At 39.8% G+C, this 21,356-nt stretch overlaps 1 non-coding gene across 1 annotated transcript; it reads left to right on the top strand.

Annotated features, from left to right (window-relative positions):
• The first annotated feature begins 832 nt into the window (after positions 1-832).
• On the top strand, positions 833-936 carry LOC122101341. Its single transcript, XR_006146359.1, has one exon. It is a non-coding gene; the product is annotated as a U6 spliceosomal RNA (small nuclear RNA).
• The last annotated feature ends 20,420 nt before the right edge of the window (positions 937-21,356 follow it).

The following is a 21,356-nucleotide window of genomic DNA, read 5'->3' as shown; positions in this document are numbered from 1 at the left end:
CAAATAAGGGAAAACATGGCACTAATGTTTCTTTGGGCCTGGATTACTTCATTTAATATAATTTTTTCCAAGGCTTTCCATTTCCTGACAAATGGGGCAATGCCATTCTTTCTGATGGACGCATAGAATTCCATTGTGTATATAAACCACATTTTCTTGATCCATTCAGCTACTGAGGGGCATCTGGGTAGGAACTGTATCTTAGCTATGGTAAATAATGCTGTAATAAACATAGTTCTGTTGGTAGCTTTAGTATGGTATTGTTTGCAATCACTTGGTTAAATGCCCAAAAGTGGGAGTGCTGGGTCATTGGGGAACTTTATGTAGAGTCTTTTGAGGAAGCTCCATACTGCTTTCCAAAGTGGTTGAACAAGTATACAGTCCCACCAATAGCCCCACCAGTTTCTGTTGTTATTAGAGTTCTTGATTATAGCCATTCTAACTGGGGTGAGGTGGTATCTCAATGCTGTTTTGATTTGCATTTCTTTTATGGCTAGGAAGTTTGAGCATTTCTTCGTGTGTCTATTCGCTATCCTTTTTTCCTCTTCAGAGAAGTTTCTCTGTAAGTCTTTAGCCCACTTATTTATTGGGGAGTTCTTTCTTTGAGGATTTGTTGTTGGAGGATTCAATTTTTTGAGTTCCAGGTATATTTTAGACATAAGACCCTTGTCTGTTGTATGCCTAGTGAAGAACTCCGAATCTGTGGGCTTTCTATTGATCTTGCTAGCTTTGTCCTTTGCCAGGCAGAAGCTCAGCAATTTCATGCAATCCCATTTGTCCAACCTGTCTTTGACTTTTTGTGTTTCTGGGACTCTATTCAGAAAATTTCGATGTTCGCTTCGGCAGCACATATACTAAAATTGGAATGATAAAGAGAAGATTAGCATGGCCCTGCGCAAGGATGCCATGCAAATTCGTGAAGCGTTCCATGTTTTTAAGTAAGCTCTAGCATAGAAAGCAGTTTTAGAGTTCCAGTGAACAGTCCTAAGTCAGAGAATTACACCAAGTGAATCATCACAGGACAGAGAGTTTGGCCAGAGAAGGAAAACCAGGCAAGGAGACACTTCTGAACCCTTGCCAGCAGCCGCCGGGGCGGCGGCAGCTGTGGCAGTGGCGGGCGAGCACAGCCACCATACCTGAGCAACAGAGAATCCTGGACGAAGGAGCCAGACTCAGCAGGTGAGCGGATTCTACTCAGCACCAGCAAGAACCGACAAGGAGCAGACATCTTCATCCTGCAGTTCGCATCAGAGACGACCCAGGAACCAAGACTCGGCGTGAGTAGAAGCCTGACGTCCTCACTCCTTCTCAGGGAGCAGAGGAGTGAAGGCCACCCCTCCCCCCCTGCACCGGTGATCTCCATCTTGGATACCGAAAAAGCTCGGAGGAGCTGCTAGTTCCAGCTCAGTCCTTGGAATAAAACAAGTCATTTAGTAGGTCACAAGAACTTAACGGCGGCATGACCTGCCAGACTCAGCTCCACCCAGGGAAAAGTCACCCAGCTCAGGCATCAGCCCGAGGAGTGGGTTTCTTCACTGGGTAATCAGAGCCAGAAGCTGCCCCTCCTTCTAGCAGCCTATACAAGCAATTGAAAATCAGTAAACAGAAACCCTGAGAATAGCTCCAGGCTGGGCTCTGTGAGGTTTTCACAAACCAGCCCCGGAAAAGCTACCAAAATCTAGCCTCATCACTGCATCCCCCTCTTTTGTGATACTAAAAGCAGATCTGTCTCCCAATGAACTAGCCTGGGAGGAGGATCGCCAAATCCTGGGTAAAGCAGAGCATTTTACTGCCTGTTCGAACAAACTGACTTAAGAAACCAACCAAGCCCCAGGACGACAAGCAGACCAGAGACTCCAACAAGAGGCTGGTTACAGACACAAGGGAGATACAGGATTTTCCCCACTACTCCCCCCCGCCCAAAAAAAAGACATTTTGGGGTTTTTTTGTTTTTATTTTTCTTTTTTCTCTTCTTCGTCTTCTTTTTTTTTTTTTTTTTGTTTTTATTTTTGGTCCTTATATTAAAAAAATTTTTTTTTTCTTTTCTAAAACTTTTTTCAATCTTTAATCTTTGCTTTTTTTGCTAAAAAAATGTTTTCCAGAAATTTTCTTTTCCTCTTATAATTTTTATTTTGGGGATACGGGAGTGTGCGTTTTTGCTTTCTTTTTTGGTCTTGTTTCTATTTTTTTTTTCTTTTTAAATTATCTTTTTGATTTTTGTTTAGCTCTACTGAACTTCTCATCTTTTTCTTTTTCCTTTCTTATCCTTTTCACCTTCTCCTCTCTTTCGTTCTTCTTTATGTGACTTAATTCTTGTCCTGCACACCCTCAGATAAACCTGTAGTTGACTATTAGACCCTATCCCACATTGTGTACAAATTTAATCCACAAATTTATTACACAAGTCAAAACCCCTAAGACGTAAATTCCCTAATAGCAGTATTACCTCTTTATACCTATATAATATTTTAAGCATTTTTATTTTTAAGTTTTTCACATCTACTTTATATCTCTCCCCTTCTCTCAATAAATTCACGTTCTAATGTAAATAGATTGTTATCGAACTACATAATTTTATTAATTTCTACCTTTCTATTTTTTCTGGTCTTTTTTCTTTTCCCGTTCCCTTTCTTTTTTTTTCTTTCTCTCTCTCTCTACTTTCAATCTACCCAACCTATTTCCTGCTTTGAGATTAAGACTTAGTTAACTCCCCCAGAACCTCCCCACATCAAGCTATTCCTATTTTTTTACCCATATCTCTCCCTAACCCTAATAATTTCTGGTCTTCCAAACTCTTCTTTGCAGTCCGTAGCCCATTAACATATAGTTGTTTGATGTTGAATAGATATATCTGTTGAACTAGATTGTATCTGCAGACTATTGACTGTGCAAATTCAGACTTGGGTTGATGCTTGCCTTAATATAGTGTTCTAGCACAAAACTGGTGCTATTTTCATCTCAAATGGGCAGAGTAAGCCAGAAAAACACAAGAAAAATGGCAAATCCGGGTATCTCAATTCCCAATCCCGATAATCAGGGGACAGAACAGATAATGAATAATCCAGAGGAGAATTCCCAAATAGCTCTACAAACACTGCTGGCAAACATGATAAATCAAAAGATTGAAAGCATACAAAGGTCTCTGTATGAGCATGATAGGGAGAGAGAGGAGGCATTTCAAAAGTTTATACAGGAATATCATAAGCATAAGGAAGCTACTCAAAAGCTGATACAGGATTTGCATGAGCAGCTTGAGAATACTCAAAGAGAAAGACAGGAATGGTGTGAACAGGCTGAGAACACTCAAAGAGAACTACAGGAATCCCACAAACGGGAGGAAGCTTATCAAAGAGAAATACAGGAATTGAGAGAGAAGGAAGAGCATACACAAAGATCACTAAAGGCATTCATGGAATCCATTAACAAAGAGCTGAAGGAAGTCAGGGAGACCACAAAGGGAATGTTGAATGGAACCCAACGGAAGGAATGGGAGTCCAAGGAAACCATAACCAATCAACTAAGTGATTTGAGAATAAACACTGAACATCAAATTAAGGAAGTGAGGAAGTTCATACAGGATCTAAAACAAAGCTTCAACAAAGAAGTTGAAGACATCAAAGCTGACCAATTAGAAGGAAAAGAGATAAAAAACAAATTAGAAAGTCTTGACAGCAGGTTAGACCATGCAGAAAATCGAATCTCAGGGATTGAAGACAGCCTAGATATTATAGAGAAAGAACATACAAACATCCAAGACAAGTCCAAGAAATATGATAGATCTATCCAACACTTGGAAGACACCATCAGAAGGCCTAATCTAAGGATAATGAGTGTAGAGGAGCACCTAGAAACAGAAGTCAATGGCCTAGGAAATTTGTTTAACAGGATCCTAGCAGAGAACTTCCCAAACATGCAAAATGATAGGCCTATTCAGATACAAGAAGCTTTTAGAACTCCAAACAGACCAGAGCAGAATAAGACATCCCACCGTCACTTTATAATCCACACAGGACCAACTCAGACCAAGGAAATGATCCTTAAAGCTGTAAAGGAGAAAAGATTAATCACCTATAAAGGAAAACCTCAGATTTCTCAGCAGAGACAATCAAAGCAAGAAGAGCCTGGAATGATGTATGCCATGCCCTAAAAACAAACAACTATCAACCAAGAATACTGTACCCAGCTAAACTCTCCTTCATAACTGAAGGACAAATAAAAACCTTCCATAGCAAAGAAAAATTGAAACAATACATCTCCACCAAACCAGCCCTACAAAAGATCCTTAAAGATGTCCTACACATAGAAAACCAACAAGACCACAATAAATGTCAAGAAACTGCACCCAAACTGAGAATCCAAGAACCATAGGAAGAACCCAGTTTTCGCAACCTCCAAGAAGTTGGATAACATGGCAGGAACTCCCAAATACCTCTCAGTCCTTTCTCTTAATGTTAACGGACTTAACTCTCCAATTAAGCGACATAGACTGTCTAGTTGGATTAAAAAAAAACACCCTTCTATCTGCTGCCTTCAGGAGTCACATCTTGCCCTTAAAAACAAACACATTTTCAATGTTAAAGGTTGAAAAAAAATCTAGCAAGCAAAGGGCCCCCATAAACAGGGGGGAGTTGCAATCCTAATATCAGATAAAATAGACTTCAAATTAAAACTCTTGAGAAGAGATAAAGAAGGTCGCTACATACTAATTAAGGGATCTCTCTTTCAGGAGGATATTACAATTCTAAATATCTACTCGCCAAACAGGGGAGCACCCAAATTTATCCAAGAAATACTACTTTCCCTCAAATCCCATATAACTCCAAACACATTAATTGTTGGAGATTTTAACACACCACTCTCCCCACTAGATAGATCAACTCGGCAAAATCTCAACAGAGAAACTACGATCTAAACAGCTGCATAGATCAACTAGATTTAACAGATATCTACCGAACATTTCACCCAGCAGCATCAGAATACACGTTTTTCTCAGCAGCACATGGAACATTTTCTAACATAGACCACATTTTAGGCCACAAAGCAAACTTGTCCAAATTCAGAAACATTGAAGTTATATCTTGCATTCTCTCTGACCCCAAGGGAATAACATTAGTACTCAACCCCAAAAGCCACCCAAGAAAGTCTGGTATCATATGGAGGCTGAACAACACACTGCTGAATCACGAGTGGGTCATGGAAGAGATTAGAAAGGAAATTCAAATGTTCATGCTATTCAACAAAAGTGAACACACAAATTACCAGCTCCTCTGGGACACAGCAAAAGCAGTACTCAGAGGCAAGGTTATAGCTTTGAGCGCCTACATCAACAAATTGGAGAGATCTGAATCCAACAATCTAATGACACATCTAAATCTCCTTGACAAAGATCAGCAAGATAAATCCCAATCCAGTAGACGGAAAGAAATAATTACTATTAAATCAGAATTAAATGAATTAGAATCCAAAAAAGCTATAGAAAGAATCAACAAAACGAAGAGTTGGTTCTTCGAAAAATTTAACAAAATTGACAGACCCTTAGCAAATCTTATCAGAAAAAGAAGAGACCACACCCAAATAAATAAACTCAGAGACTAGAATGGAAACATCACCACGGAAACAACCAAGATTCAAAACATTATAAGGGAATACTTCTCAAAACTTTATGCTAATAAGTTTGAGAACTTGACAGAAATGGACAATTTCTTAGCAAATATTGATATGCCAAAACTAAACCAAGATGAGTTAAACCAGCTTAACAGGCCCATATCAAGCATTGAAATAGAAACAGCAATAAGAGACCTGCCAGCTAAGAAAAGTCCAGGACCAGATGGTTTTACAGCGGAATTCTACAAGGCCTTCTAAGCAGAGCTCACACCAATACTCCTCCAACTCTTCAATGAAATTGAAAGAGAAAGTTCACTACCGAACACGTTCTATGAAGCCATCATAACCCTCATCCCAAAACCAGGCAGGGATTCCTCAAAGAAAGAGAACTATAGACCCATTCCTTTGATGAACATTGATGCAAAACTTCTCAACAAAATATTGGCCAACCGACTTCAACAATTCATCCAAAAAATCATACACCAAGATCAAACAGGATTCATTTCAGGGATGCAAAGCTGGTTTAATATACGCAAATCAATTAATATTATTCATCACATCAACAGGACCAAGAATAAGAACCATATGGTTATCTCAATAGATGCAGAAAAAGCATTGGACAAGATCCAACACCCTTTTATGATGAAGGTTTTGGAAAAATTAGGAATCCATGGAACATTCCTCAATGCAATACAGGCTGTATATGACAAACCTACAGCCAGCATTATAATTAATGGTGAAAAATTAAAGGCATTTCCTCATAACTCAGGAACAAGACAAGGATGTCCACTCTCTCCACTTCTCTTCAATCTAGTATTAGAATGCCTAGCTACAGCAACAATACAAGATGCAGACATAAAGGGGATCCAAACAGGGAAAGAAGAAATAAAACTCTCTCTCTTTGCAGACGACACGATCTTGCATTTAAAGAATCCCATAGACTCCACTCCCAAATTACTAAAGCTGATTCAAAACTTTGGCAAAGTAGCAGGGTATAAAATTAATCCCCCAAAATCAATGGCCTTTCTGTATGCCAACAATGAGAAAAGTGTGGCTGAAATTAGGAAAGCAACTCCATTTGTAATAGCCCCACAAAAAAATAAAATACCTAGGAATTAACTTAACCAAAGAAGTGAAGGTCCTCTATGATGAAAACTTTAAAATCTTGAAAAAGGAAATCAACACAGAACTTAAAAAATGGCAAAACCTCCCATGCTCCTGGATTGGAAAGATTAACATCGTGAAAATGGCAATACTTCCCAAGGCTATCTACAAATTCAACGCGATACATATCAAAATTCCATTCTCATTCTTCAAGGAAATAGAAGAGGCAATCCAAAAATTCATATGGAACAATAAAAGACCCCGAATAGCAAAAAAGCTCCAAAGACCCCGAATAGCAAAAACGCTCCTCAACAGAAAGAACACTGCTGGAGGTATATCAACACCAATTTTCAAACTCTACTATAAAGCCATAGTAATCAAAACAGCTTGGTATTTGCATAAGAAAAGACCTCAGGACCAATGGAATAGAATTGAAAACACAGAAATGAACCTATAGACCTAGAGCCATCTAATCTTTGATAAGAGATCTAAAACAATCGAATGGAACAAAGACAGCCTCTTCAGTAAATGGTGCTGGCAAAATTGGTTAACTACTTGTAGAAAACTAAAGTTAGATCCTTATATATCACCCTGCAATAGAATCAACTCCAAATGGATCAAAGACCTCCAAGTCAAAGCAGACACTCTGAAAACATTACAGGATGGAATAGGAGAAACCCTAGGTCTTCTTGGCGCAGGCCAAAATTTTTTGAAAAGAGACCCGGAAACACAACAAATCAAAGAAAGGTTGGACAAATGGGATTGCATGAAGTTGCAGAGCTTCTGCATGGCAAAAGACATAGCTAGCAAGATCAATAGAAATCCCACGGATTGGGAGAAGATCTGCACTAGCCATACAACGGACAAGGGTCTCATATCTAAAATATACTTGGAATTCAAAAAATTAAATCCCCCAACAACAAATCCTCAAAGAAACAACTGCCCAATAAACAAGTGGGCGAAAGAATTAAAGAGAAACTTCTCTGAAGAAGAAAGAAGGATGTCCAATAGACACATGAAGAAATACTCAACCTCACTAGCCATAAATGAAATGCAAATCAAAACAACATTGAGATACCACCTCACTCCAGTTAGAATGGCAAAAATCAAGAACTCTAACAACAACAGATGCTGGAGGGGATGTGCACAGAAGGGAACCTTACTTCATTGTTGGTGGGAATGTAAACTTGTTCAACCACTTTGGAAAGCAGTATGGAGGTTCCTCATAAGACTCCACATAGAACTCCCCTATGACCCAGCAATCCCACTTTTGGGCATTTACCCAAATGTTTACAAACAAGACCACACTAAAGCTACCAGCACAACTATGTTTATTGCAGCATTATTTACCATAGTTAAGATCTGGAACCAACCCAGATGCCCCTCTGTAGAAGAATGGATCAAGAAAATGTTGTATATATACACAATAGAATTCTATGCCTCCATCAGAAAGAATGACATTGCCCCATTTGTTAGGAAATGGAAAGACTTGGAAAAAATTATATTAAGCAAAGTAAGCCAGGCCCAAAAAAACTAAGGCCCCATGGTTTCCCTTATTTGCAATATCTAGTATATGAGTGAGTCAAGCAGAAAAGGTCAGATAAAGTGATGTTAGGAAAATGAACCCTTAGATATGTATTTTAATGTTTTTTTCTTTCATGCATGTGTTTCTAACGCATTTATAAGATTATTTCTTTGTTGCTTTGTATGTCCCTCCCCCACAGTATAACCCCTGCTTTCACTATATTTGATGTCAGTATAACTTGTGGAGGAGATGGGAAAAAACAAGTCGTTTAAGGATACAGGTGGACCTGTTGCAACAATGAGAAGTACAAGTTGTCATGTCGAAAACGAGCTTTACAATGTTGGTGCGAGGGGGGGGGGGGCGGGGCGGGGGGAAGGATTGGGACTGGGGTGGAGGGGTGAGGCTGGGATGGGATGTGAAGGATAAACAAAGGAGTAGGCTGCAATGCTTGGTAAGAAATGTACGCATTATCCTGCCTATGTAATTGTAACCCCTCTGTACAGTATGTTCACAAATAAAATAAAATAAATTAAAATTAAAAAAAAAAGAAAATTTCGGCCTGTGCCAAGGAGACATAGGGTTTCTCCTATTCCACCCTGTAATGTTTTCAGGGTGTTTGTTTGACTGTGAGGCCTTTGATCCATTTGAAGTTAATTCTGGTGCAGGGTGATATATAAAGATCTAGCTTTAGTTTTCTACAAGTGATTAACCAATTTTGCCAGCACCATTTACTGAACAGGCTGTCCTTCTTCCATTCTATTTTTTGTTAGCTCCTTTTTTGAAGATTAGGTGGCTATAGGTCTGTGTTTTCAATTCTATTCCATTGGTCCTGATGTCTGTTCTTGTGCCAATACCAAGCTGTTTTGATTACTATGGCTTTGTATTAGAGCTTGCAATTTGGTAGTGATATTCCTCCAACACTGTTCTTTCTGTTAAGGATCATTTGTGCTCTTCGGGGTCTTCTATTGTTCCATATGTATTTTTGTATTGCCTCTTCTCTTTTCTTGAAGAATGAGTTTGGAATATTCATAGGTATCACATTGAATTGGTAGATAGCCTTGGGAAGTATTGCAATTTTCACGATGTTGATCCTTCCTATCCAGGAGCATGGGAGTTTTTTCCAATTTCTAAGTTCCGTTTTGACTTCCTTTTTCAGGTTTTTAAAGTTTTCATCATAAAGGTCCTTCACTTCTTTGATTAAGCTAATTCCTAGGTATTTTATTTTTTGTGGGGCTATTATGAATGGAGTTGCTTTCCTAATTTCAGCCACACTTCTCATTATTGGCATGCAGAAAAGTCATTGATTTTTGAGTTAATTATATACTATGCTTCTTTGCCAAAGTTTTGAATCAACGTGAGTAATTTAGGAGTGGAGTCTCTGGGATTCTTGAAATACAAGACCTAGTCATCTGCAAAGAGGGAGAGTTTTATATCATCTTTCCCTATATGGATCCCTTTTATGTTTGCATCTTGTCTTATAACTGTAGGTAAGCATTCTAATACTAAATTGAAGAGAAGTGGGGAGAGTGGACATCCTTTTCTCGTTCCTGAGTTAAGAGGAAATGGCTTTTATTTTTCACCATTATTTATAATGGTGGATGTAGGTTTGTCATACACAGCCTTTATTGTATTGAGGTATGTTCTCTGTGTTCATTTTTTTCCCAGAGTCTTCATCATAAAGTGGTGTTGGATCTGGTGAAATGCTTTTCCTGCATCTATTGATATGTCCATGTGGTTCTCATCATTGCTCTTGTTGATGTGATGAATTATATTAAATGATTTGCATATATTGAACCAGCTTTGCATCCTTGAAATAAATCCTGTTTCATCGTGTGTATGATTTTTTGGATGAATTGTTGAAGTCGATTGACCAAAACTTTGTTGAGGTGTTTAACATCCATGTTCATCAAAGAAATGGGTCCATAGTTCTCTTTCTTTGATGAGTCCCTGCCTGGTTTGGAATAACGGTTATGTTGGCATCATAGAATGAATTTGGTAGTGAACTTACTCTTTCAATTTTATTGAATAGTTGGAGGAGGATTGGTGTGAGCCCTGCTTTGAATGCCTTGTAGAGTTCCTCTGTAAATCCATCTGGTCCTGGGCTTTTCTGAGATGTGAAGTCTCTTATTGCTGTTTCTATTTCTATGCTTGATATGGGCATGTTAAGTTGATTTAACTCATCTTGTTTGAGTTTCATCATGTCGATATATGATGGGAAAAGGTCCATTTCTGCCAGATCTGAAACTTATTAGTATAAAGTTTTGAGAAGTATTCCATTATAATGTTCTGATGGTGATGTTCCCATTCTCGTCTCTGAGTTTGTTCATTTGGGTGTGTTCACTTCTTTTTCTGATAAGATTTGCTAAGGGTCTGTCAATTTTGTTAATTTTTTCAAGAACCAACTCTATGTTTTGTTGATTCTTTTTATGGTGTTTTTGGATTCTAATTTACTTAATTCTAATTTAATTTTAATTATTTCTTTATGTCTACTGGATTGGGGTTTATTTTGCTGATCTTTTTGAAGGAGGTGCAGATGTTTTATTAAATTGTTGGTTTCAGATCTCTCTAATTTGTTGATGTAGGAATTCAGAGCTGTAAACTTCCCTCGGAGTATTCTTTTTGCTGTGTCCCAGAGGAGCTGGTAATTTGTGTATACTTATGATGCATAAAACACAAGACAATCCAATGAGGCACATTGAAAATAACTTTATTTACACTCGAAAGGGGCCTGCATTTACCTTGTCCTGGGATGTACACTCAATGACAAGCCAACCCCAACCACCAAATCTCAGACCTCCAATGAGCAGCCAAACATACTTAATTGGTCTGCAAAGAACCAACTCCCAAAATTATCATCTCCAAAGCTCCAAACTTCAGTAGGTAAGGCTTTGTCCTTTTCCCTTACTCCCTCCTTCTTCATAGACTTTCTTTCATTTCCCCCTTTCCCTTCCATCACTTCCTTTTTCTTTTTAAGTCTCTCCACTATCCACAGGCCTACACTTCTCTGACCTTGTGGCCAATTGGTATACTTTTCCTCCTACTATCCCTCAAATTCCTCTTCTCCCAAGTCTTTCCACTCCTGCTGTCTCACCACTTCCTTCCCTTGATTTTCTCTAATTCCATTTCTCTGACCATGCAGCGTATACATAGGTTGAACCCCTCCATCAATCCAGTGGGTCTCCGGCCTAACAGTTTTCAGCCATCACTTCACAAACTGCCCGTTCCCCAATCACTTTTTCACAGCTAATCATGTGAGGATGACATCCTACCCCTTCCAACAACATACACTGGCCCTTTGTTGGTATGTCCCATGCACTCCAGTGGGCCAGGACATGGGACTACATTGATAAGTGGGCCCTGCTGATTATTAGAGCCCCTCTGCTTTATACACCCCCCACTGGTTTTCATGTCCAATCAAATCCTTGATTCCTTCTTACCAAATCCTAAAAATTCCCTTCTCTCCACCCTCTTTCCCTCTCATTCCTCCCTTCCCATCACTGTGTTTGGGTTACTTACTTATTTTTCTTCTATGTCCAGTGCAGCTGATGGAACCCTTTCTTGTATGTTGTTCAATTTCCCAGTTATTCTGTTCCTCATTCTGGCTTCCCTCCGTTGCGTGCATTTTTCTACCATCTACATAGTCAAGAACATGGAGTCATTAAGGGTGATACAACAAAAAGAGTGGCTGTCCTTTGTTTCTCAAGTCCTATTTACTTTGTCATACCTTCTTGCATTTTGGCTTTAGAATCCACATATCAGGTAGACCCTGTGCCATTTGTCTCTTTGTTCTTGGCTTACCTCACTCAAATAATTTGGTCTAGTTCCATCCATTTCCCTACAAATGGCATCATTTTGTCCTGTCTAATGGCTGAATAGTATTCCATTGTATATAGGTACCACAATTTTTGGATCCATTTATCAGTAGTGGCTCATCTGGGATGTTTCCGAATCTTGGCTATTGTGAACAGTGCTGCAATAATCATAAAGGTGTGTGTGTTTTTGTATACTGGTTCCTGTTGTTCAGAGTAGATGCCTAGGAGTGGTATGGCCAGTCCATAGGACAGGTCATTATTTAGCTTTCTGTGGTACCTCCAGACTTCTTTCCAAGTGGTTGTTATTAGTATACATTCCCACCAGCAATGTAGTAATGGTTCTCTTTCTTTGCATCCCTTCCAACATTTGTCATTGGCTGAATATAGGATGTGGGCCATTCTGACTGGGATAAGGTGGTATCTCAGAGTTGTTTTTATTTGGATTTCCTTTACAGCCAGGGATGATGAACATTTCCTCATGTGTTTCTTTGCTGTTTTTCCTCTTCTTCTGAGAAGTCTCTCTTGACCATTTCAAAATTGGTTTGTTAGGTTTGTAAAGGGTTAGTTTCTTGAGTTTACCATATATAATGGATATTAGACCCTTGTCTGATTTATTGCTGGTAAATATTTTCCCCAATTATTTGGCTTTCTTTCTAGTTTGATCGCTATTTTTTATCTGTGCAGAAACTTTATTTTAAGGTTGGCCCATTTATCGAGTCATTCTCCAATTTGTTGTGACCCTGGGAATCTGTTCTGGAAGTTCCTGCCTTTGCCTATAAGTCCAAGTCTCTCTAATACTCGGTCCTGCAATAGTTTCAGAGTTTCAGGATTGATGTTAAGGTCTTTAATCCATTTTGAGTTGATGTTAGTGTATGGTGATAGGCTAGGGTCCACTTTTAGTTTTCTGCATGTGGCCAGTTTTCCCAGGACCAGTACTTGATGAGGTTATGATTCTTCCACCGTATGTCTTTGGCTACTTTGTCAAATATCAACTGATTGTACATATGCGGCTATATTTCTGGGTCCTTTAACCTGTCTCATTGATTTTTGGGTCTCTTTTTGTGCCAGTACCAAGCTGTCTTTGTTATTATGGCTCTATAGTAGAGCTTGAAGTCCTGTATCATGATCCTTCCTGCATCCTTTCTTTTGCCTAAAATTGTTTTGGCTATGCTAGGTCTTTTGTTGTTCCATATGAACGTTTGGACTATTTTCTCTATTTCAGTAAAGTAAGTCATTGGAATTTTAATGGGAATTGCATTGAATGTGTTTATTAATTTTGGCAGTATGGCCATTTTCACCATATTAATTCTGCCTGTCCAGGAACATAGGAAGTCTTTCCATTTCCTGGTATCCTTTAAGATTCCTTTTTTAGGCTTTTATAGTTTTCATGAAATAGACCCTTTACATCTTTGATTAGGTTACTTCCTAAATACATTTTTTTGAGGTTATTGTGAATGAGGTTGCTTCCTTGATGTCCATTTCTGTTTGTACTTTGTTGGTTTACAAAAAGCCAGCTGATTTTTGTGGGTCAATTTTGTATCCTGGTACTTTGCCAATTTGGTTTATAAGCTCTAAGTGGTTGGGGATGGAGCTTTAGGGATCATTAATTTATAAAATAATGCCATCTGCAAAAAGAGTGAATTTATATTCTTCCTCTCCTATGTGGATCCCTTCAATGTATTTTTCTTGCCTTATTGTTCTGGCTAAAAATTCCAGAACTATATTGAAGAGGAGTGGAGAGACTGGGCATCCTTGTCTTTTTCCTGTTTTTAGGGGAATTCGTTGTAGTTTTCCCTATTAAGCATAATATTGGCTTTTGTTCTGCCATGTAAGGCTTTTATTGTCTTATGAAATTTACCTTTTATTCCTATTTTTTCCAGAGCTTTTAACATGAATGAGTGCTGAATTTTATCAAAATCCTCTTCCATATCAATGGAGATAATCATGTGGTTCTTGACCTTGGATCTGTTGATGTGATAGATTACATTTATTGACTTACATATGTTAAACCATCCCTGCATCTCTGGGATGAAGCCTACTGGGTCAAAATGTATGATTTTTTTAATATGTTTCTGGATTGTGTTGGCTGCAATACTAATGAGGAGCTTTGTATCTCTCTTAATCAAAGAGATTTTGTGTTGGGTCTTTGCCTGGTTTGGGGATGAATGTGATATTCGCTTCATAGAATGAGTCTGGGATTATTTCCTTTGTTTCTATTTCTCTGGAGAGCTTGAGGAGTATGGGTATTAGCTTCTCTTTAAACGCCTTATAGAATTCTGTAGTAAATCCATCAGGTCCTGGGCTTTTCCTGTTATATGATTTCTTATTACTTCTTCTATCTCATTGTGGGTTATTAACATTTGTAATTGATTTATTTCTTCTTGGTTCTGTTTGGGCAATTTGTATTTCTTCTTTTTCAGGCAGGAAAAGAAGTTTATTTACCAAAAGGCTGCCCCCACCATGCATGGTGGAGAGGCATGACTGAAAAGGAAGGGGGTTGACCCTCCTCTGATCCAGGACTTATCTAGGCCAGGGACAGGAAGAGGTGTGGCCAGGTGCTGGAAATTGTGGCCACACTGGATCCGGAAGTGACCTCAGGGTCTGGAACCCTCCGAAGGTCAGATGGGAGGCATGTGACCAGAGGTGGCCTAGGATGTTACCTAGCAGGAAAAGGTGATTGCTTCCAGGTCTTCCAGTTACCTATGCAACAGATATTGCGTGGAAACTGAGCCAACAGGGAGGGAGGTGTCCCTCTTCAGAACTTACATTCCAGCCATTTGATAATTATGAAAAAGGGTGAAGATTCTTTTTGGCTACTTCCTGTTTGCAAATGGCATTGACAGTAAGGGTAAAAGGCTGATATGTGGTCCCATCTGGGAGAAGGCAGAAGGCAACAGCTGTCACTTGGGCATTGAGTCCCAAAAGTGGGACTGCTGCATCATAGGGGAGCTCTATGTGGAGTCTTTTGAGGAACCTCCATACTACTTTCCAAAGTGGTTGAAGAAGTTTACACTCCCACCAACAATGAAGTAAGGTTCACTTCTGTCCACATCCCCTCCAGCATCTGTTGTTATTAGTTCTTGATTTTTGCCATTCTAACTGGGGTGAGGTTGTATCTCAATATTGTTTTGATTTGCATTTTTTATGTGTCTATTGGCCATCTTTTATGTGTCTATTGACCATCCTTCTTTCTTCTTCAGAGAAGTATTCCTTTAAGTCATTTGCCCACTTATTTATTGGGCAGTTGTTTCTTTGAGGATTTGTTGTTGGGGGATTTAATTTTTTGAGTTCCAAGTATATTTTAGATATGAGACCCTTGTCCATTGTATGGCAAGTGAAGATCTTCTCCCAATCTGTGGGCTTTCTATTGATCTTGCTAGCTATGTCCTTTGCCATGCAGAAGCTCTGCAACTTCATGCAATCCCATTTGTCCAACCTTTCTTTCATTTGTTGTCTCCAGGTCTCTATTCAGAAAATTTCAGCGTGCGCCAAGGAGACCTAGGGTGTCTCCTATTCCATCCTGTAATATTTTCTGAGTTTCTGCTTTGACTCCGAGGTCTTTGATCCATTTGGAGTTGATTCTGGTGCAGGGTGATATATAAGGATCTAGCTTTAATTTTCTACAAGTAGTTAACCAGTTTTGCCAACACCATTTACTGAAGAGGCTCTCTTTCTTCCATTCTATTGTTTTAGCTCCCTTATCAAAGATTAGATGGCTGTGGGTCTGTAGGTTCATTTCTGTGTTTTCAATTCTATTCCATTGGTCCTGAGGTCTGTTCTTATGCCAGTACCAAGCTGTTTTGATTACTATGGCTTTATAGTAGAGTTTGAAATTTGGTATGGATATTCCTCCAGCAGTTTTCTTTCCATTGAAGAGCGTTTTTGCTATTCGGGATCTTTTATAGATGCCCCTCAGTAGGTGAATGGATCAAGGAAATTTGGTATATATACACAATGGAATTCTATGCCTCCATCAGAAAGAATGACATTGCCCCATTTGTGAGGAAATGGAAAGACTTGGAAAAAATTATATTAAGTGAAATAAGCCAAGCCCAAAGAAACATAGGTCCCATGGTTTCCCTAATTTGCAATATCTAGTATATATATGAGTCAAGCAGAAAAGGTCAGATAAAGTGATGTTAGGAAAATGAACCCTAAGGTATGTATTTAAATGTTTTTTTGTCTTTCATGCATTTATTTCTAAAGCATTTGTAAGATTATTTCTTTGTTGCTTTGTATGTCCTTCCCCCACATTATAACCCCTGCTTTCACCGTATTTGATGTCGGTATAATTTGTGGAGGGGAAGGGGAAAAACACGTCATTTAAATAAGGATACAGTTGGACCCTTGCAACAATGAGAAGTACAAGTTGTCATGTTGAAAATGAACTTTACAACTTTAGTGGGGGGGTGTGTGTGGAGGATTCGGTGGGTGGGGCGGGGGGAAGCTGGGAAGGGATGGGAAGGATAAACAAAGGAGGAGGCTACAATGCATGGTAAGAAATGTACTCACTATCTTGCCCATGTAATTGTAACCCCTCTGTACATTATTTTCACAATAAAAAAAAAAGAATAATGCAAAAATAAAAGTCTGGAGGAGGAAAGTCTCATCAAGAAGTCTGGAGAAGTCTCATGACGCATTGAGGTACTGAAAAAAATACTAGAGAGCAAATAAATGGCAAGAGGAAGGGACTTGGGGCTCAAAATGTTGGTAGAAATGTCCTTGCCTTCTTCTGACACCTGGCAACTATATAGAGAAGAAGTCAATTAACAAAGGCAAGAATATAAATTCCTGTCCAGTTGAATGGCAGACAGGTATGGACATTAGACGGGCAGTCTTCTTACTTCTATTGACCTCCCGGCTCTGGTTAATTTTGATAGGGCAGGCACAAAGTGGCTGATGTGATATCATCTACTCTTACTCCTCTCCATGTTCCTTTGTTCCCCAGACTGGCTGAGTCTAGGTGCTCATTGCTGGGTTGGTTAGTCCCAGTTAGTATTCAAGGAGGCTTGAACTCAAGGCCTGAGCACTGTCCCTGAGCACTTCTGCTCAAGGCTAGCACTCTACCACTTTGAGTGATGGTGCCACTTGTAGTGTTTACTGGTTAGAGATAAGAGGCTTGAGCCATGCTTACAGCCTGGCTCTTTGAAGGTTAGTTGGGAGTTGGAGTTTGAGTGATTTTTCAGCCCAGGCTGGCTTGCACTGCAATCTTTTCCACAAAAGCTCTTTGTTATTTCCAATTAAAGCAACAAGGAGATCAAATATAATAAGTAGAGTTTACTTGGTCCTTATCAAGAATTGACCAAATATTCTGCAATGACAAAACTTGTTAGATGTGAGAGTCTTAGCACAGATATGCCCAATATGTTAGAATCACATAGTCAGTACTAGAGTACACAACACAAAAGAAGAAAGGCAAAACTCAAAATTTTTGACAATATTTAGACATCTTTGCTAACAAAGCATATCAGATGGTTGGGCCTCAGTTACCAATGTCTGTGAAAAGAGCAACTTGTTAGCAATGCATAGTAGAATAGATGGATGGAGGAATAGCAAGCTTCTTGGAAGTGTAAGTGTTTGATGGGGCCAAAACCTTAACCCACCATGTGGCCAAGATGGCAAACTCAAGATGGCGAATTTCTGAAAAAAATGTAAAGAAAGCCTGAACAAAAAATCAAGCCTAGTTTGGCTAGCCTTTGAGAGGCGTACCCGGGAACCAGTCCATGTTGCACTTTTCAGGGCACAATCCAAAAAGTTGTAGAGATTTAGAAAGTTGGACATGAATAGCAGAGAGCAAAGAGAGCCTGAAAGTAGAGAGACTTATGACAATGTACCATTGCTGAGGCATAAATTGTCTAAATCTGAGAAAAGCAAAAAATATTAGGTCATCTGGCTAACCAGGGAGCACAGGAGGCATATCAGCAGGGTTTCATGGCTCGGGCATGACTCGCAGGACCCCATTAAATGTGTTAGAGAGTCAGTTTGGTGAGTGACGGAGAGTTGACCAGGAAGAAGCGGTGTCCCGGCTTGCCCCAGACCCCTATAGAGAGAAATAGCTTAGCCCCCTAAACCAGGCATTCATTGCTTCAGAGATGACCATCCTTTCTGCTAAAGGCCGTAGGAGCTCTCTGGAATGGTGCCACATCTGAGCAGAGATTGAGCAACAGAGAGCCATGGAGAGTAGTTTCATTCACCAGAGTAGAGAAGTGGTGTGTGGATGTGGATGTGAAGGCCAGCAGTGTTATTGGTGAAAAGTCTCACATGGTGTCTCAAGGCAGTTTGGTTTGAAGAAAAGGGGTGGTTAGGAAATTCTAGCATTTCCACCTCAAAAACCTCATCCCAGTCATGGCACTATTTGTAAGGTATATTAAACAGGTAGGTTTCATTATGTAGCCCATGAAGAGAACACCACACGGTATTCAGGCATGAAAAGAAGTTTATTTTCTGAACTGCTGCCCCCACCATACCTGGTAGAGAAGAATGGCTGAAAAGGAAAGGGAGGGTATCAATTTGTATTTCTGTAGAAATTCATCCATCTCTGCTAGATTTTCCTTCCTTTGTGAGTAGAGTCTGGAATTATTTATTTATGATTGTTTTGATGTCTTGGATGTTTGTTGTAATTTTTCCTGTGGTATATCTGATATTATTGATTTGGGTCTACCCTCATTTTGTTAGTTACTCTTGCCAGTGGTCCCTCAGTTTTAGTGGCTTTTTATAAAACAGCTTTTAAAATTAATTTTATTTATAATTTTCAAAAGTCTCTGTCTCATTAATTTCAGCTCTTTTTTCAGTTCTCTTTCTGTCTAGCAACATTAGTTTCAATTTTTTCTTGTTTCTCTAGCATTTTTAGTTGCATCATAAGATCGTTTACTTGTTCTAAGTTTTCTTGATGTGTGCACTGAGAGCAATAAATCTGCCCCTCAGGACTGCTTTCGCTGTGTCCCATTGGTTTCTTTGTGATATATCTTCATTTTCACTGAATTGTAAGAACTTTTTAATTTCTTCTTTAATTTATTCTGTGATCCATGTATTTTTCAACAGAGTGCTGTTTAATTTCCATGTGTTTTTTTTTCAACTATATGCCTTGTTATTGAGAACTAGTTAGATTCCACTATGTTCAGACAGAATACAGAGTATTATATGTCGATCCTCTTATATTTGCTTAAATTCCATGTATGAACTAAGAAATGATCTATTTTAGAAAAAGTTAGGGGGGTTGCAAGAGGAAAACCCTACTGATGTGAGTACCTGTAATTCTAGCTACTCAGGAGGCTCAGATCTGTGTATTCAGGTTCAAAGCCAGCCCAGGTAGGAAAGGTCATGAGGCTTTTCTGGGGTTGCTCAGTACCACACCCTGCCTCAAGTCTGGGGTTGTTCACCACCTTTGCCACCATGGGCTGCTTATGCAAGCCAGTATGGAGAGGCGCCACACCACACTATGGGTCCAGAGTTTTTTGCTGCTGCTGTTGATGCCACTGCTGCCGCCACAGCTGCTGCCACTGCCCCAGTTGCTGCCACTGCCCCAGGATCAGCTGGGCCACATATGCAAGCCAGGCACCCCACCAAAAGTCAGGTGTTAACCACTGCTGCTGTCTCGGGTTAGGCTAGGCCACTTATGCAGGCCAGTATGGACAGGCACAAACCATGACAGGTCTGGACTTGTTCACTGCAGCTGTCTCCACCTCAGCCACCGCTGCTGCCCTGGGCTGGTCTGGGCAAGTGCCAAGAGGCATTGTGCCCCAATTTTGGGTGGGTTGCCACCACTGCCAGCTGCTGCTGCTGTTCCAGGTTAGGCTAGGCTATTTACACCAGCAGGACAGAGGTGCCACCCTGAGAGTCTAGGGTAGTTAGCCACTGCTGACAGCTTCTACTGCTCCTGACTGGGCTTGGCAACTTGTATCAGCCAGGCAGAGGTGCTCTTCCAGGGTGGGTGAGGGGAGTCTTTGTTCTAGTTCTGCCTTCTGAGATTTCTGTTTGTATATTCTGGGTTGACCCAGCTCTTGGGAGTCTCCTGGGAGACTTGGGATGCTTGTGGGTGTGTGGTCCTCAGAAGGTCCAGAACCGGGGCAGTTAAGCAGCGTGGCACAAAACCCCGTCACTTAAGCTGCACAACGTGGAGCCCCATCACTAACAAAAGGTGGAGGAAGGGTCTTCCTACTTTACTGTCTGTGTAGGTTTTTCCCCTTTTTTTTTTTTTTGCACTTCCTTTATCTCTCTGAGTAATTGCCTTTTTTTGGTGGGTCACTTGGAGAAACAGAGCATTGAAATCCAAACTCTGTATTTGGTTGGAGAGAGCTGTGGTGTTTCCCTGCTGTTCCATCACCTTCTTGGTCCCACCATTTCAGGTGGAGTTTTTCTTATCCGGCTGGTGGGCCTTAGTTACCAAAGGATAGGTACATAAAAGAATATGTTGTAAAGCCTGTAGATTGTAGTTAGACATTTCCTGTAATATAGGCTTCCTAATTTTAGGAACCCAAGGGAGTGTTCTACACTAAAGTATTTCAAAGGGATTGAATGCTTTAACATACATCTTGCTCGAAGGAGAGTGAAGTGGAGGAGGCATACCTACCCATAGCCAGTCTCTGTATTTAATTTAGTTAACGTTTCCTTTAAGGTCATATTCATTCTTTCTAGTGCTTGAACTCTGAGGCTTATAAATGGGATGTAGCTTCCAATTTATTCTTAGGGCATTAGTTAATAATTGAGAACTTGGGCCACGAATGCAGGCCATCTTTGGACCCCACAGCTAAGGGTAAGCCAAATCAAGGTATTATCACATGCCTCAGCTCAGTCTGAAAAAAAATGTCCACTGTTACTAACAGATACCAATAGCCATACTTTCCAGGCTTTACCTCTGTGGAGTCCACTTTCCCAAATTCACCATCTGAGGTTCCTCACATATGAATTCTTTCCATATGTTCCAGCATTTCAGCATTTACCTGTTGGAAATTACCTACCACATTATAAAGTATTGTCAGGTTGAGGCCCCACTGGTTTTCAAAACACTTTTAGGCAATGTCCTCAGGCAATTTACTACGTTGCAAATATCTACATGTAAACTGACAAAAAGCTTGAGCCTGTATGCATTTTTCACAAGTTCAGTGTCAACATTTGCACACTTATTACCACTGTTTTTGCTTCTTCCTTTAATATTGATGACTAGTAGTTCTAGAGAACCAACTGGTTTTAGCATGGTCTCCCAAGCTACATGATCAGCTCAGATGTTTCCCTGTATCTTAGGGTCTCTAGTTTCTTTAACTCTTGTATAGTACTCTGAACCTTGGAGACTTCTTCCATTTTATTCTCCTCCT

Source organism: Dipodomys spectabilis, unplaced genomic scaffold (genome assembly GCF_019054845.1).
Source record: "Dipodomys spectabilis isolate Male_0828 unplaced genomic scaffold, ASM1905484v1 ptg000655l, whole genome shotgun sequence".
Taxonomy (NCBI): Eukaryota; Metazoa; Chordata; class Mammalia; order Rodentia; family Heteromyidae; genus Dipodomys; species Dipodomys spectabilis.
Note: the sequence above shows the minus strand (reverse complement) of the source record. Positions and strands in the feature narration are given on the sequence as shown.